We start from the raw sequence: 16,528 nt of genomic DNA, 5'->3' as shown, positions 1-16,528 counted from the left end.
GATTTCGATGAAGAAATGCACCAGAGAATCCCTAGACAGCAAGGCCAGATCTGATGGGAGTCCGTGCTGGCTTTAAATTGGGGTGCAGCAGGGAGCCTGGGTGGCTCAGCATCTGCCTTCAGCCCAGGTTGCGATCCTGGAGTCCTTGGATGAGTCCCACATCGGATTCCCCGCAGGGAGCCTGCTTCTCCCTCTGCCTGTGTCCCTGCCTCTCTCTCTGTGTCTCTCATGAGTAAAGAAATGAAATAAATAAATAAAATCTAAATAAATAACTAAATTGAGGTGCAGAGCTCCCGAGGGCATGGCTGCTTTGTGGGCCCACGTCTCGGAGGCTGATGGCAGCTTCCCAGGGTGCCTCCAAGCCCACGGCCCCTCCCTGGTCGGCGCAGACATGGGTGACAAGGGCCATGGGACTCGGCCACAGGTAGCAGCTCCTGTCCATCTCATGGTCCTCGTGTACCTGTTCCCACACTTCCATAGTTTTTTCTCCACTCCCCACCCCTTCCTCACTCCTGAGTCCCTTAACCTACCCTCCAGAGCACTCAGCATTAGTGCTCAGACACGCACCTGGCCCCGTATGCTCAGTCCCAACTGCACTTTTTTCCATTTGTACTATTATTTCTCATTTCCAACAAAAGCTTAAAGTGCTTGGATAGGATAGGATACCTCAATACCCATTAGAGAATGGCAGCCCTGTCATGAAAAAGTTGGCTAAAGCACTCCTCCTGTGGCTAATGTCGCCCTAGATCAGGGCACAGAGCTAGGTACAAAGAGGGAGGGCTAGAGGACAGCCTCGCTTGACCATACGGCCAACTGCTCTTGAGCAGTGGACAACCTGTGCAACTGTACACGGCGGCTCAGCTAAACCAAATTGAAGCTTATTTCAGCATGACGAAGAGGACGGTCTCCTTTCCACAGCACGTCCGACTGCACAAGCAGGGACAAGGCAGTCCTCTGCAAATTCCCTTCTCGAGGCAACCCCAGGTTGTGGGCCAAGTATCTGAAGACCTGGGTCTTTCCCTCTGCTGCCACACATTCCTGCGTTTCCTGAAGCCTAGTGTCTCGAATACTGGGCCAGGACACCGCAGGGGGCCGGAGCACTTTGGAGGCAGAAGGGCCCCTGGTTTCAGGGGGTGTGGGAACCGAAGGCAAAGGTCAGGACAGCAGCAGCGGAGCCCAGTCTCGGAACCGGGTGGCACACTTCTGCTCTGTGCGCTTTCAACTTCTCCCTTCACGAAATGCCCCCAGTCCAAAGCCAAACAGGATCCAGCCTGCCTGGCTCCCACCAACCCCGCGGTCTTGCTCCCCACCCGACACGCGCTGCGGCCCTCTCTGTCCGGGGACGCGCTGCGTGTGCGCTGACGTCCACTCGGCCCTTCTCCATCCGCCAACGCAGAGTTCGGGCCGACCCGGGTGTTGCTCCCACCCCAGATGTTCCTCCCACCCCAGGTGTTCCTGAGCCAAAAGGGATGAGTGAAACAGGAAGGCCTCGTAAGACGTGTCCCCGTGAGAGTCCCCTGACTCGCGAGGCACACATCACCGCCCCCCCCCCCCCCAGAGTGCTCCTTCCTTTCCCCGGACAAAGCGTCATTTCTGCAGCCTGAAGAGGAGGAGATGGCCCGAGGGGAGCAGCATACAGACACGCGCCACGTGGGTCTCAGACAAGGGCCTGGCCTGTCTCAAGTTCAGGAGGAAACTCAGAAGCCGCAGATAGGGCCGGCTCGGGGCTCAGCGGTTGAGCGGCTGCCTTAGGTCCAGGATGTGACCCTGGGGTCCAGGGATCGAGTCCCGCATCGGCCCGCAGGGAGCCTGCTTCTCCTTCCACCTGTGGCTCTGCCTCGCTCTCTGTGTCTCTCGTGAATAAATAACTAAATCTGTAAAAAAAAAATAGAGCTTATGCAGGGGTGGGGGGTGAGGGGGACAGAATGAACCCCGGGGCACTGGGTTGGTTGGAGATGCCAGTGGGAACCCATGTTTCAGCTTAACAGACTTCAGCGGGCAAATAGATAATTTTGCTGCTAACAGGTGTCCCTGATACGATGCGTCAAGAACGACACCTCACCCCTGTGCCTCTTGCTCCTCAAAACCCATAACCCCAGTGTGATCACGAGAAGAACAGGGCAAAAGCCCCGAGTCAGGAGTGCGCTACAAAATCCCGGACCAGTCGTCTTCAAAACGGGCAGGGTCATCAGGGCCAAGGCCAAGGCGAGCGACGGTCACAGCTCGTAGGGGCCCAAGTTGACATGCCGGCTCCCCGTGTCATGCTGTTGTGAACATTATGGAGAAACGAATGAAGCCGGAATAAAGTGGGGCTTCCACTAATAATAACATATCGACGACCGTGGCACAACAGCAGAAGACGCCAACCCACAGTTTCCCCTGTGGGTGGGGGCGCTACAGGAAAGAGGGACCCCTTGGTGGCTCAGCGGTTGAACGTCTGCCTTAGGCCCAGGCCGTGACCCCAGGGTCCCAGGATCGAGTCCCACGTCGGGCTCCCCGCAGGGAGCCTGCTTCTCCCTCTGCCTGTGTCTCTGCCGCCCTCTGTGTGTCTCTCATGAATAAATAACATCTTTAAAAATAAATAAATAAATAAATAAATAAATAAATAAATAAATAAATATCCAAAGAAAATACACGACCATATAAACTGAGCGAGGCTAAGATTCGCTGCGTGCACACGGGAGTCAAGACACCTGCAAGAAAACCTGAAGCTTCCGCTGAAAACACTACATGAAGGGAAGCAAAGCTTTTTCCAAAGAAGCAGCAGATCAAGGCGGAAGGTGTGGACGCTCATGATGTGTTGATCCCCCCCCCCCCCAAAGATGCTTGCTGTGGCATTGCTGGTAATTTAGGGGAAAAGGACAAACCCAAATGTCAATCGATAGGAGATTAAGTAAAATGTCACAGGCCCACGGTGTGTACAGCAGAGAAGGGGGGAGGGAGGGCGGGGTGGCGGGGAGCGCGCAGGTCCACACACCCCAAAGCACAGCGCTGGCTGGATCAACACGACCCTCGACCCTTCTTCTGAGCTCTGTTTCCCTTCCAGCTCCCGAGCGCAAGCCCCCTCCTGAGCCCGTCCTCCATCTCCCCTCCCAAGTGCCATGCACACTGCCCCATGTCACCCCCCCACCTGCTCTTCGTTCCTTTTTCTTTTTTTCCTTTTTAAGATGTTATTTATTCATGGGAGACACACAGAGAGAGGCAGAGACCCAGGCAGAGGGAGAAGCAGGCTCCCCGCAGGGACCCCGATGCGGGACTCGATCCCAGGACCCTGGGGTCACGCCCAGGGCCGAAGGCAGACGCTGTACCCCTGAGCCACCCGGGCGCCCCCAAACTTGGCCCCCTTCTGTGACTCCTCCAGACGCAGTTTGGGCTGCACCGCCTTGAGCGGCCTGGTCTACGCAGCCCAGCAGGCCCGGCCTCACGGCTTCACGCAGGTGCTCTCAGAGGCCAAGCATCCTCTGCTTCCCTTTTTTCAAACTCGGCATTCGTTTACAGATTAGTGTGCACCCCACTCATGGCCGGGGGCTCCCCGAGGGCAGGGACCTATCCTTGTACCCCAGGCACCCAGCCCAGGGGCTGTAGCACCAGGGCAAGCCGCACAGAAGTTTCTGGAGTAAAGGGAGGTGGAGCTCACTGTGCGCCCCGACGGGCCCTCCCTCGCTTCCCCACCCCTCCCGGGAACCCCCTCCCCGAGGGACTGTGGTTATTCCGTTTTCATAGGTAGGAACTAAAACGCCAAGAGGTTCAGACAGTCAGGTTACTCTGACGGCGGAAGCGGCCTCTGACCTGTATCGGGTGCTCCAGGGGCAGATGGGACCACAGGGACCTAGAGCGACACCTGCCCTGGCGACCAGAAGATTACCAGCGACATTCGACAGAGCAGTGGTGACAGTAGGATCAAAAGCCAGGTGCTGGGCAGCCCGGGTGGCCCAGTGGTTTAGCGCCGCCTTTGGCCCAAGGTGTGATCCTGGGGTCCCGGGGTTGAGTCCCACGTCGGGCTCCCTGCATGGGGCCTGCTTGTCCCTCTGCCTGCGTCTCTGCCTCTCTCTGTGCCTCTCATGAATAAATAAATAAATAGAATCTTAAAAAAAAAATCCAGGTGCTAAGGGGCTTCACAGTGCTGGGGGTGAGGGCAGACCCTGTCCCCCGGGCCCACCCAGCAGCGAGCCCAGCACACCCATGAAGCTTCTGGAAAGGGCGCGCGGCTGCCACCCTCCCGGCTCCCACCGCCATCAGAAGCACGGCCCGGCAGCTGGCACGCGAGCTTCTCTGCAACCTAGACCCAGTCTTTCCCTGTCTCTCCCTCTCAGTAGCCTCGGACCTCAGGCCACCGCCCCCCGCTGCCCGCCCAGGGAGGCCCTAAGCCAGCCCTCAGTCTGCAGCCTTCCCCACGCTTCCCGGGCAGGTGTGCACCTGCCCACCCTGCGCCCCGCTTTGGAAAGTCGCCGGAGCTTGCATGCGGTGACCCGGTGCGGCCCTTGGGCCCTGAGCGCTCGGCGCCCTGCACAGCACAGAGGGGGCTCGGCGGCCCCAGGCCCCTTACATCTCTCCTGGCATCCCAGGCCCCCTCCAGGCTCTGCCCCTGTGCAGCCCACACTCAGCTTTGGTGCTTAGTGTGCCATCCGGTGCTTAGTGTGCCATCCGGTGCTTAGTGTGCCATCTGTTTTCAGAGGAGGAAGCAGGTTTGCAAAGGTCCAGTAATTTGCCCACATGAACCGAGAGCCCTGTGGCACTTGTCATGGGCTGCTCTACGCTTTATTTTCCTGGGTCTATTTTCCATTCTCTACCAGACTGTGTAAACCTTTGGAGTCCGAGGGCTGTTTTTTTTCTCAGGCAGCTCAGCCTTGTGCACCGATCAGTTGACAAATGTTGGTAAAAATGGAAGGGAGACACAGACGATTACATCGGTAAAATTAAGGGAAGGTTTTTTTAAAAAATATTTATTTATTAATATCTTATTTTTTTAGTTTTTAAAAGATTTTATTGATTTGTTCATGAGAGACACAGAGAGAGAAAGAGGCAGAGACGCAGACAGAGGGAGAAGCAGGCCCTATGCAGGGAGCCCGATGCGGGACTCGATCCCAGGACCCTGGGGTCACGACCTGGGCCGAAGGCAGGTGCTAAACCACTGAACCACCCAGGCGTCCCCAAGGGAAGTTTTTTAAAGTATATGTGTGTGTGTGTGTGTGTGTGTGTGTGTACACATATGCATATAAATCTTTTCTGATTATAATATTACTACATGGTCCTAAGCATTCAAATTTGACACGTATGACGTGTGAGATGAAGGCCCTCCAAATGCCACTCGTCAAAGAAAACCAATATTGACGATTTGGCGTACGACCTTCAAGAGCGTCCCTCTGCGTATAGTGACCCAGCATTACACACAATCCTTTGGCACAAATGGGACCGCGCGACAGGTACTAGTCTGCACCAGTTTTTCCACGTGGCCCTGCTTTGAATCGGTAGATCTGTCTTATTATCATTATTCTGATTTGCAGTGGCCTGGCTGGACGCACCGAACGGATGTAACATTTTACTTAATGAATCTCCCATTGATTGACATTTGGGTTTGTCCTAATTTTTTTTTTTTAATTACCAACAGTGCCACCAACAAACATCTTTGGAAGGAAAGAGACTGTAACAGAGCCGTGTGCAGGTGAGGAGAAGGCCTGCAGAGTGCAAGAGCGTGTTTGTTCAGCACGTAGGGTACACCCCCGATGGGCAGGGTTTCTGAGTCGGAAAAGGCAGTGAGCCAGGAGCAGGCTGGGTGGGGTTTTACCTTTCTTTCTTTCTTTTTTTTTGTTTAAAGATTTTATTTATTTATTAATGAGACACACACACACACACACACACAGAGAGAGGGAGGCAGAGACACAGGCAGAGGGAGAAGCAGGCTCCACGCAGGGAGCCGGACATGGGACTCGATCCTGGGTCTCCAGGATCAGGCCCTGGGCCGAAGGCAGCGCTAAACCGCTGAGCCACCCGGGCTGCCCGGGTTTTAACTGTCCAAGGGGAAGAAACCCCTAAGGCGGGCCCAGCTCTCCTTGAGGAACAGGATAGGCATCTGGGTGCACAGGCTCTTCGGGGGAAGAATCTTGGTTTTGTGCGAAGGTGCCGGACACCGTGACACAGAACATTCTGCATTGGAACAAGTGGGTGTCGGGGAGCCTCCAATTTCTCTGGGACAGAGGAGGTGAGGCTGGATCCTTGGGGGCAAGAGCGTCGGCTCGGGGGACAGGCTCCATACCAGAGCCTGGAAACGGGCGAGCTTTGGGGAACAGTCGAAGCAGGAGAACAACCTGTTGGTTGGAGGCCCAGGGCTCGAGGGGAGAGGAAGGCTCCATAAAGTCTTCATCTGATTCCCCACCATCCCAAGTACCTCTTGCCCCCCCCCCCCCCGCCCAACATGTTTTCTTTTCTCTTCCCTTCTAATTCGCCTTCTCCAATCTCCAGCTCTCTCACCGGGGTGTTCTTAGAGCTGGAAAAGACCATTTTTGCTTCTTCCCTTCTGCCTCTGCACCCCAAAGGGCCTGCGGAACCTCCTTCGGGGTCACAGAACTTCTAGAAGATCCCGCCAGAGGCAAAGGCGTTAGTAGGCACGCTGCCACCAGGTGGCGCTCCCGGCCCACTATTTCGGTCTCCCTGAACCAGGGGGATGGGTCGTTTGTGCGTGAGGAGGCCACAGGCCTGTGAAAATTTAAATCGCCGTAGAAGTGAATAAAAATCCGCACGTGTATAAAAGCTTTATTCCTCGTTTGGGGGCCGTTTCCGTGACGGCAACCCACGTTGCTAAATAAAAAGAAGTCTTATTCGTGATTTGGCCTATGGGCCTCAAAAGGGTGTAAAGATCCAAGAAAAGCGAATCCTGCGAAACTATCAACATTTGGTGCCCCGCCTGGAAGTAGATGGAGAATTTTAAGTAAGCAACGAGCTAGAGGACGCTTCATTTCATGGATCTGGAGTGATAGGAAATAAAGCTCAGACTTCCCAACGTATATTCCAAGTCCACTGAGTTTGATTTTGAGAAAACAAAGCCGGATTATATAGGAAATGGAGCCAGGTAGAAAACGCTCAAGTGGTGGAACCGTGGCCAGTGTCTGTGGTGTGGCCGTCAGTGTACCCGCCGCCGTGTGCAGAAAGAAACCCTGATTTTCTATGACTCACTTGCATTTTCATCGCTGAGCTTCATCCTACCCGACTCTCCCAAAGCCTAACTCGTTCTTTCAGAGCCTGGGGGAGCCTTGCACCCCAGAGCTTGCGTGCAGTTCCCGGGTCTGATGTAGGGCCACACCGGGGTGGCGTGTGTGTGTGCACGCACCATCCATTTCATGATCATTCCGCACATAAAGTTGGCCCAGTCCCACCTTTCTCAGAACCAGCAATGGGCCCGCCTATTCCCTTCCCTCTTCAAAATGGATCCAGAAGCAGCCTTCTCCCCTTCCCTCCCTGGAGACCCAGAGGTCCTTGCATTGCTTTACCTCCCCCAAGCCCCCCATGATCCCCTAAGACCGGTAGGCCTTTAGAACACAAAATCCGAATAACTTACCCCGCACACGTCCCCCAAGGCAGCGTGCACAGAGCTGAAGGTCAGCGTGGACGAGATGGTTTTGCAAAGACTGGTCTTTAGATCACTTGCTTGGGGGATCATCTGACTCTTATTTAAAATGCAGCCGCCAGGACGCAGGTATATACACACCCAGGAGCCCCAGGGCAGGGCGGCTGAAGGAGGGCTTGGGTTTCCAACGTGGGGTTCCCGGCCCAGCAGCATCAGCATCCCGTGGGCCCCAGCCGGTTAGAGGTGCAGGTTCTCAGCCTCAACTCCAGACCTACTGAATCAGGAACTGATGAGGGACCAGCCAGGAGAGGGTTCACAAGCCCCTCGGGTGGCTGCTGCATGCTCCAGTGTGGGAACCAGCTGTGGGGGAGCAGTCATCGGTTCTCAGCTTGGCCTGCATGCTGGAATCAGCCGTGGGCCTAAAATCCAAAAGGCCTGGCTAGCCCCCGAACCAATTCAGACCAATTCGGTCAAAATCTGCGTATGTGGGGCCCACGTATGGGATTTTTACAGTGCCCTAGGTAGTTTCAAGGTGTGACTAAGGTTAACAAGCTACTGTGACAGGTGAGGGAGTCGCTAGCTCAGTCTCTGTGACCGCCTCACCGTAAATGTGTCCTCCCTGCTGAGATATCCTGGTATCATCCCCAGCCTGAGAATCTGCGGGTGTGACTCTCCTGATTCATGGGACAGGCCTCTCCCACCGTTCTGTTGGTGCGGATTAAAGACTTAAACGTAGAAACTGAAACCATCAAACTCCTTAAAGGAAACATAGGGAGAAAGCTCCTTGACATTGGTCTTGGCAATGATTTTTTGGGGGGGACTTTTTAAAAAAGATTTTATTTATTTATTCATGAGAGACACAGAGAGAGAGGCAGAGACACAGGCAGAGGGAGAAGCAGGCTCCTCGCAGGGAGCCCGATATGGGACTCGATCCCAGGACCCTGGGATCACTAGAGCCAAAGGCAGATGCTCAACTCCTGAGCCACTGAGGTGTCCTGGCAATGATTTCTTTTTTTAGCCAAAATCACAGGCAAAAAGCAAAAGTTAACAAGTAGGAGCACATCAAACTAGAAAGCTGCTCCACAGCAGAGGAAGCCATCAACAAAACGAAAAGGCGGCCTATGGAATGGGAGAAAACATTTGCAAACCCCAAATCTGATTAGGGGGTTAATATTTAAAATACAGAGAAAGTCATACAGCTTGATAGCAAAGAAGCCCACAATTTAACAAAACAAAAACCCGATTTTAAAAATGGGCAAAGGAACCGAATAGACATTTTTTCTGAAGAAGATCCGTGAACTGCCAACGTGTATACGGAAAGGCGCTCGACATCCCTAATCGTCAGAGAAAGGCCAATCAAAATCACCACGAAGGATGGGGACGTGTCCCTTTTGCCCTTCACCCTGTTCCTATGCTTCTCCCGGCAGGCAGAGTGACTTGTCACCTCGGCCACAGTGGGGAACCGGTCGCTGTTGCTGTTTGCTCCAGTCTCGTGGCTCTTGTTGTGTTGGGACGGTCTGCCCATAAGCTGAGTGTACCCCGTCTTTGCTTCCGCTGCCCGGGGTAGGCTCTGCAGGGCAGGGAGCCCTCACTCCGGGTTGGAGGCTTGCATTTCTGGTTTTCGACCTGTGCCTGGGTGGGTCAACTCTACTGAGTTGGGGAATCGGAGAGTCCCAAGACGACAAGTCCAAGCTATGGGCACCGAATTTGGCAAATGCTCGATCTTAACCCCACCTGGTGCCAGTGTGTACTGCTCAGCTGCCGAGAGATGTCGGTGACCTGGTCCCACAGGCACCAGCAGCGCTGAAACCTGCCGATTTTTTTTTTTTAAACCTGCAGATTTTCTGAGTGGAATTCTAAACTGCCAAGTGAGCTTCAGCGAGGCTGGACGTGGTTCAACTTGGGCACCCTGCCTCTCGTCGGGAGAGATTAAACCCTGCACATCACATTCTCGGAAGAAACCACTCAAGACTTTTGGATATAAACCTTGATGTGGCCTCTTGCAAGAAGGCTTTTTTTTTTAAGATTTTATTTATTTATTCATGAGAGAGAGAGGCAGAGACACAGGCAGAGGGAGAAGCAGGCTCCATGCAGGGAGCCTGATGTGGGACTCGATTCTGGGACTCCAGGATCAGGCCGTGGGCTGAAGGCAGGCATTAAACTGCTGAGCCACCCAGGGATTCCCGCCCCCCCTTTTTTAAAGAAGACCTTCAAATGAAATTTCATGAAAACAGGCTGTATCAGGAAAAATGTAAACTCCCATGTGACAATGGAGAAGATCAGTTATACCCAGAGTTAGGGCAAATATCAGAATTCAATTCTGATTGTTGCAGATAAAGAACTATCATGAGGTGGGGGCATCTGGGTGGCTCAGTTAAGTGTCTGCCTTCGGCTCAGGTCATGATCCTGGAGTCCTGGGATCGAGCCCCGCATGGAAGGGCAGTTCCTGTTCCATGGGAAGTTTGCCTATACCCCTCACTCTGCTCATGCTCTCTCTCAAATAAATAAATAAAATCTTAAAAAAAGAACCTTCACAGTTTCATGCAAACTGACATTTGACTCTACTTCATACTTTTGGATTTTCTTATTTTTCATCTTGGAGGATCATAGGAAAAAGCAGAACTGGGGAAATATAGGAACTTGGATCAACAAAAAGGGACTTTCCTCAAATAAATTTTAAGCAGGAAGTGGTCAGCATTCTCGTGGTTAGATAGATTATGGAAAATGAAAAATTATATTTAAAAAAGCCTCCAGAAATGAGCTCTGGGTATCTGAGACATTTCTGGAAAGTTTGATGGAGTTATAGCCAAAGAAAACAAGAAGTAGACCAAACAGTGATTGGGAATAGGTAATGGACAAAAGCAAAAACGAACTATTGGGACTTAATCAGGATAAAAAGCTTCTGCCCAGCAAAAGAAACAGTCAACAAAACTCAAAGACAACCTCCAGAATGGGAGAAGATATTTGCAAATGACCCATCAGATAAAGGGCTGGTATCCAAGATCTATGAAGAACTTCTTAAACCCAACACTCAAGAAACAAACAATCCAATCACAAAATGAGCAAAAGACATGAAGAGAAATCTCACAGAGGACGACATAGACATGGCCAACACGCACATGAGAAAATGCTCCGCATCACTTGCCATCAGGGAAATACAAATCAAAACCACCATGAGATCCCACCTCACACCAGTGAGAATGGGGAAAATTAACAAGGCAGGAAACCACACATGTTGGAGAGGATGCGGAGAAAGGGAACCCTCCTGCACTGTTGGTGGGAATGTGAACTGGTGCAGCCACTCTGGAAAACTGTGTGGAGGTTCCTCAAAGAGTTAAAAGTAGACCTGCCCTACGACCCAGCAATTGCACTGCTGGGGATTTACCCCAAAGATTCAGATGCAGTGAAACGCCGGGACACCTGCACCCCGATGTCTCTAGCAGCCATGTCCACAGTAGCCAAACTGTGGAAGGAGCCTCGGTGCCCATCGAAAGATGATGGATAAAGAAGCTGTGGTCTATGGATACAATGGAATATTCCTCAGCCATTAGAAACAACAAATACCCACCATTTGCTTCAACGTGGATGGAACTGGAGGGTATTATGCTGAGTGAAGTAAGTCAATCGGAGAAGGACAAACATTATATGGTCTCATTCATTTGGGGAATATAAAAAATAGTGAAAGGGAATAAAGGGGAAAGGAGAGAAGATGAGTGGGAAATATCAGAGAGGGTGACAAACCATGAGGAACTCCTAACTCTGGGAAACGAACTAGGGGTGGTGGAAGGGGAGGAGGGCGGAGGGTGGGGGTGACTGAGTGGTGGGCACTGAGGGGGGCACTGGACGGGATGAGCACTGGGTGTTATGCTCTATGTTGGCAAATTGAACTCCAATAAAAAATATACAAAAAAAGAGAATAGGTAATGGATGGAAAAGCTAACAAACCGGGTGTCGCCCCTTACATGAAAGAATCTTAAAGCAGTGTATGAATATAGTGCATGAAATGTTGCGCATAAAATTTATACACGGCAGAAATGGTTAGTAGAAGAAAATGCTCAGATACTATGGACTAAAAAAAAAAAGATTAAAAATCTCCACCGTTTAAAAAAAAATCTCCACCGTCTAAAAAAAATAAAAATATCCACCGTTTTGGAATATGAAAATGATCATATATCTAAGGTAATAAAATGAAAATAATAACATAAGCTAATATTCATGGAGCACGCGGTAGATATCAGACTCCAGGCTGAGCGCTTGTCATGGATGAGGTCACTTAGTTTTACAAGTAACCTATGTAGAGGTTAGACTTAGCAATTTTAATAGCACACATACATGCACATAAACACAAACATACACACCCATGCATATATATGTGTGCAAATGCACACAGAACCACACATCTACAGATATACATATCCCAGATGTATATAAGGGATATATAAGCGAGTGAGCATACCATGATCTTTGAGTTGGTGACCTTTGTGGGACGCAGGCAAGGGGCCCCCAAGCACCATGCGCACCCAGCGACAGTGTTCATGAAGTCACTGGGTGGGCATGGTGGCAGGGGAGAGTGCTTAGTGGTTAGATTATTCAGAGCTACGAGTGGAGGGTGCTCAGCAAGAGAGGTTGAGAGTGGGAGAGCCGGGGACATGTGAGAGGGGTTCCATCTTTGCTTAAACCGGTGTAGCGTTGGCGGCCACCGTCCATAAAACAACAGCAATACGTCTTAGGGAATGAGGGCTGCTCACCCAGTGAACTCGGATTTTTCATCCACACCTGCGCTTGCAAAGGGAGATGCATGACCATGACCCCCCCCCCCCATGTTGAGACACCACGGAAGCAATGGAAATAAATGGTCAACAGAAAGACTCGATCATCTATGGTCTTCAACATTTTTTGGCCTTGTCCTCTCATCAGGAAACAACGATGAACACACATCCCTACAGATTTCTGTGTTAACACAATGGGGATGTGATAAAATAGCCACAAACACTTTTGAAAAGATGGTACCTATTAGATTTTCGCCCCACACCTGGCTTTGGGGACTCCTCCAAGGGGCTCAGGAGAGGACTATCTGCAGCCGCGAGGTTCCACTAGGTGACGCTCTGCGACGTGTCCTCTACTCGTCAGGCCTTGAAGGACCGCGAATCCAGACCTAAATCTGCCCGGTGTTCTCGTGCAGGTTGTCTTCCCATTCAGCGTCCAATGCTATGCAAAGGCTCGCCCTCCCGAACAGGGGTGGGGCGGGCGGGGGGGGGGGGATTAGGGGCGGGAGCCACTCGGGTGCAGCTCCGCTCCCCTAGCGGTGGGCTAAGAGCGCCCCGGTTATGCACAGAAGGGGAAAGAGAACGTGAGCATAGCTGGGGGAACTCAGGCTTTGCTTGCTGAAGTGACCCCCCCCCCATTAACAGTGCCGGGTGTCCCCAAAGAAGGCGCGGCACTTCCCAGACCAGCTGCGACAGAGGCGCCTGGGCCAGTTCGGGAAATGCGGATCCCTGGTCCCAGAGATCAGGCTCTGTGGCAAGGAGGCCTGCGACCCGCCTGGGCCCCGAGCCCCTTAGGTGATTCTGGTCCCCGGGGAAACTGGAGAACCCACGGCGCTGGTTGCACGGAGCCGGTCAGTTTGGGGAGGAAGCAGGGGACTTAACCAACTGTGCACTCCCCCATCTCTCTGGGTTACCCGTCCTTGTCCTAGTCCTCGGGGAGATGGAGCTCCCAACAGCCTCGGAGGCCACGCAAGATCCAATGGAATAAGGGAAGCATTAATTTGCACTGGCTGCTTAAGAAATGTGACTTCTGGGACGCCCGGGTGGCTCAGGGGTTGAGCCTCTGCCTTCGGCCCGGGGCGTGATCCCAGGGTCCTGAGATCGAGTCCCACGTCGGGCTCCCTGCATGGAACCTGCTTCTCCCTCTGCCTGCGTCTCTGCCTCTCTCTCTCTCTTTGTGTCTCTCATGAATGAATAAATAAAATCTTTAAAATAAAAAGAAGTGTGACTTCCTTCCCTCCCCTCCCCTTCCTCCTCCTCCCCCTGCTGGTCCCCCTCCTGCCCCCCTCCTCCTCCCCCTCCTCCACACCCCATTCCATAGCAGGGTCCACCTCCTACACTATTCTTCCTGAGATCCTCCTCACTCTCTTCCCACCGCCTCGTTCCCTTTGGGGACCTGCCCTTGGGAATCCAAGCCGAACTTTCGAGAGCTTCAGATTCACGTTGAGAACACGTTTCGAGCGTCCTGCTTCCTTAGGCGGCCTGCTCTGGAGAGGCGACCATCTCGCGAATGAAGGCATCAGGATGTGTCGGTGGGGAGGAGTCCGTGTTAAGGCCATAGCGGGCCGGGTATACATGAACCGGGTATTTCAGTTGCCGGGGTTCTAGGCAGAGGCCACTAAGTCGTGGGAAATACAGGCCTACGACAGACAGGTCGCTCTGTCGCTGCTGGAACTCGTTGGACTCCGTGCATACCACTGGTGACGGCGTCCTGCCTGGCGGGCTTCCATCGGGGCCTGGCCCGGGGTGTCGCCCCCTGTCCCGGGGTGACCACCGGACGGCAGACTGCTTGTCATTTCCAAAGCAGCCCCGGGTACTCTCCTGGGCCGTGCGGGCCCCCTGGACACTGAGCTGCGGTTATGGGCTCGTGGTGGTGCTGCTAGGCTTTGGCTCAAGGTGTCACCTCGTGCAGTTCGCCCTTATGAAAGCGCCTGGAATCCACGATCCACTGCACTGCCTTGGCCACTGAGGGGTGAAGCAGTCTTGTGTGACACGAGACAGATGTGGCCTCCTGGGCGGCCGTGTCTGGCCTTGGCCCTCAGGGGGGCTCGCTGCGCTCAGAGCCATTTTGTGTGTGTGGAAGCAACTGCCCGCCTCCCCCTGCACACCGGTGGCCCCTAGGGATGTCAGGGGACCGCCACGAGGCCACCAGGACTTCCTCTCTCCTTCCAGATCCTACCAGACTGCTGCCGGACGATGCTGCTTGTGAGACTGGAACTCAAAGCTCCTCGGTCAGGTTAAGTCTGGGCTCTTCCAAAACATTTAATTAATATAAATCTCCAAGAGGGAAAAGGGATATTTGTACACGTAGAGACATACAGCCACTGGGGGTGCCCGAGGGGCCCAGCGATTGAGCGTCTGTCTTTGGCCCAGGGTGTGATCCTGGGGACCTGGGATCGAGTCCCACATGGGGCTCCCTGCATGGGGCCTGCTTCTCCCTCTGCCTGTGTCTCTGCTTCTCTCTCTCTGTGTCTCTCATGAATAAATAAGTAAAATCTTAAAAAAAAAAAAAGAAAGAAAGAAAGAAGGGGGATCCCTGGGTGGCTCAGCAGTTGAGTGTCTGCCTTCAGCCCAGGGTATGATCCTGGAGTCTCGCGATCGAGTCCCACATCAGGCTCCCGGCATGGAGCCTGCTTCTCCCTCTGCCTGTGTCTCTGCTTCTCTCTGTGTGTGTCTCTCATGAATAAATAAAAAAACAAAATATTAAAAAAAAGAAAAAAGAAAAAAAAGAAAAAGATCCCTGTATGGAGCCCGATGTGGGACTCGACCCCGGGTCTCCAGGATCATGCCCTGGGCTAAAGGGGGTGCTGAACCGCTGAGCCCCCCCCCAGGGCTGCCCCGGGAATGTGAATTCCAAGGTGGCAGAGGGGTCCGGCCAGGGCCCCCGGGAGGTCTCACGAGCCGGGAAGGTCGCCCTCCCCGAGGCAGGGGGGACTCACTGCAGGTGTGTGCCAAAGAGATCAGTTATCAACCAACACGACACACAAAACCACCGCTTCCAGACACAAGACTCCCACCTGCAGCCGCTGCTCTTTCTCTTCAGTGGGGGGCATGGCCCGAGGAGGCTCGCGGTGGCGGCCACAGCCAAAGAGGAAACCGAGAGGGAGGTGGAGGCAGGAGGGCGCGCCCGAAGCGGGGGGAGCCCGCCCGGCTCCCAGGGCACTGCCACCAGCCGGCCTGGGACCCCTCGCCAGGACCCTGGGACCCCGTCTCCTCTTCCACCCTTCCCTACCACCCTGCCAGTGGGGGGTGGGTCGCTTGGGCTCCTGTCCTCCTTCTTCCCACCAAGTCAGTGAAATGGGCTGATTTTGTTCACCTTCAGAGGATACGAGGGGCCCCCAGTGTTCCTTCGGGTCACCGGCTGCCCCTGAGCCCTGGCACCCGGAGTCCCAGGAGGGATGTGCCCGCCCCCTAGCCAGGGCTCTCTGCTCACTTGGGCGCAAGCGGAAGACGCAGAGGACTGATCGAACCTTCTCCCCATCCCCATTTCCCACTTCACCCAGATGTGCCACCCGTGTCTCCCATCCGTTCTGGTTAGGATGAGAAGGCGACAGAACCTAAAAAGCCGGTTTGGGGGCAGAGGGCAGCCTCACCAGAGGGAAGAGCGTGGGTCCTTGCCTGGCCTTTAGTTCCCTGGCGGCCTCAGGACCGAGGCGCCCAGGCTCTCAGGTCACCGTCCCCCTCACGTACTCTGTACTTTCCGATTATGTTTGAGAGACCATCTAGACCTTGCAGTGTCCAATCAGGGCTGGGAACAGATGTGAGGATGGGGCCCGGAGCCCCTGGCTCGGGAACGGGGCCATGATCACACTCGTCCCCTCTCGAGAGAGATGCCAGACGCTTGCTTTGCCTTTTCCCAGCCATGACATTTGCCCTGCCCAATGCTTGGGTCCCCCACCCCCACCCCGGGCTTGGATCCCTCAAACACTTGGGTCCTGAGTCTTGCTGAGGCACAGGATGTGTGTGAGGAGGAAGAACACAACCCTGCAAGGGCAGGGGTGAAAGGAGCTGGGGGCCAAGCCTTGACAGCGGAGTGGGATTCGTGGACAGTCGGGGAGGCCCTTCTGGAGTAGAGCCAACCAGAGGTGGGTCAACCGAGCAGCAGGACATTCAGAGCTTTGGAGGGGACCCGGCAGCCAGACGCTTCTAGCAGCCTGAGTTCTGGCTCCAGGTGCACGGAACTCCGCGGAGGGTCCTCTCA

The sequence above is a fragment of the Nyctereutes procyonoides genome, unplaced genomic scaffold, assembly GCF_905146905.1.
Source record: "Nyctereutes procyonoides isolate TBG_1078 unplaced genomic scaffold, NYPRO_anot_genome, whole genome shotgun sequence".
In the NCBI taxonomy this organism is placed as follows: Eukaryota; Metazoa; Chordata; class Mammalia; order Carnivora; family Canidae; genus Nyctereutes; species Nyctereutes procyonoides.
Note: the sequence above shows the minus strand (reverse complement) of the source record.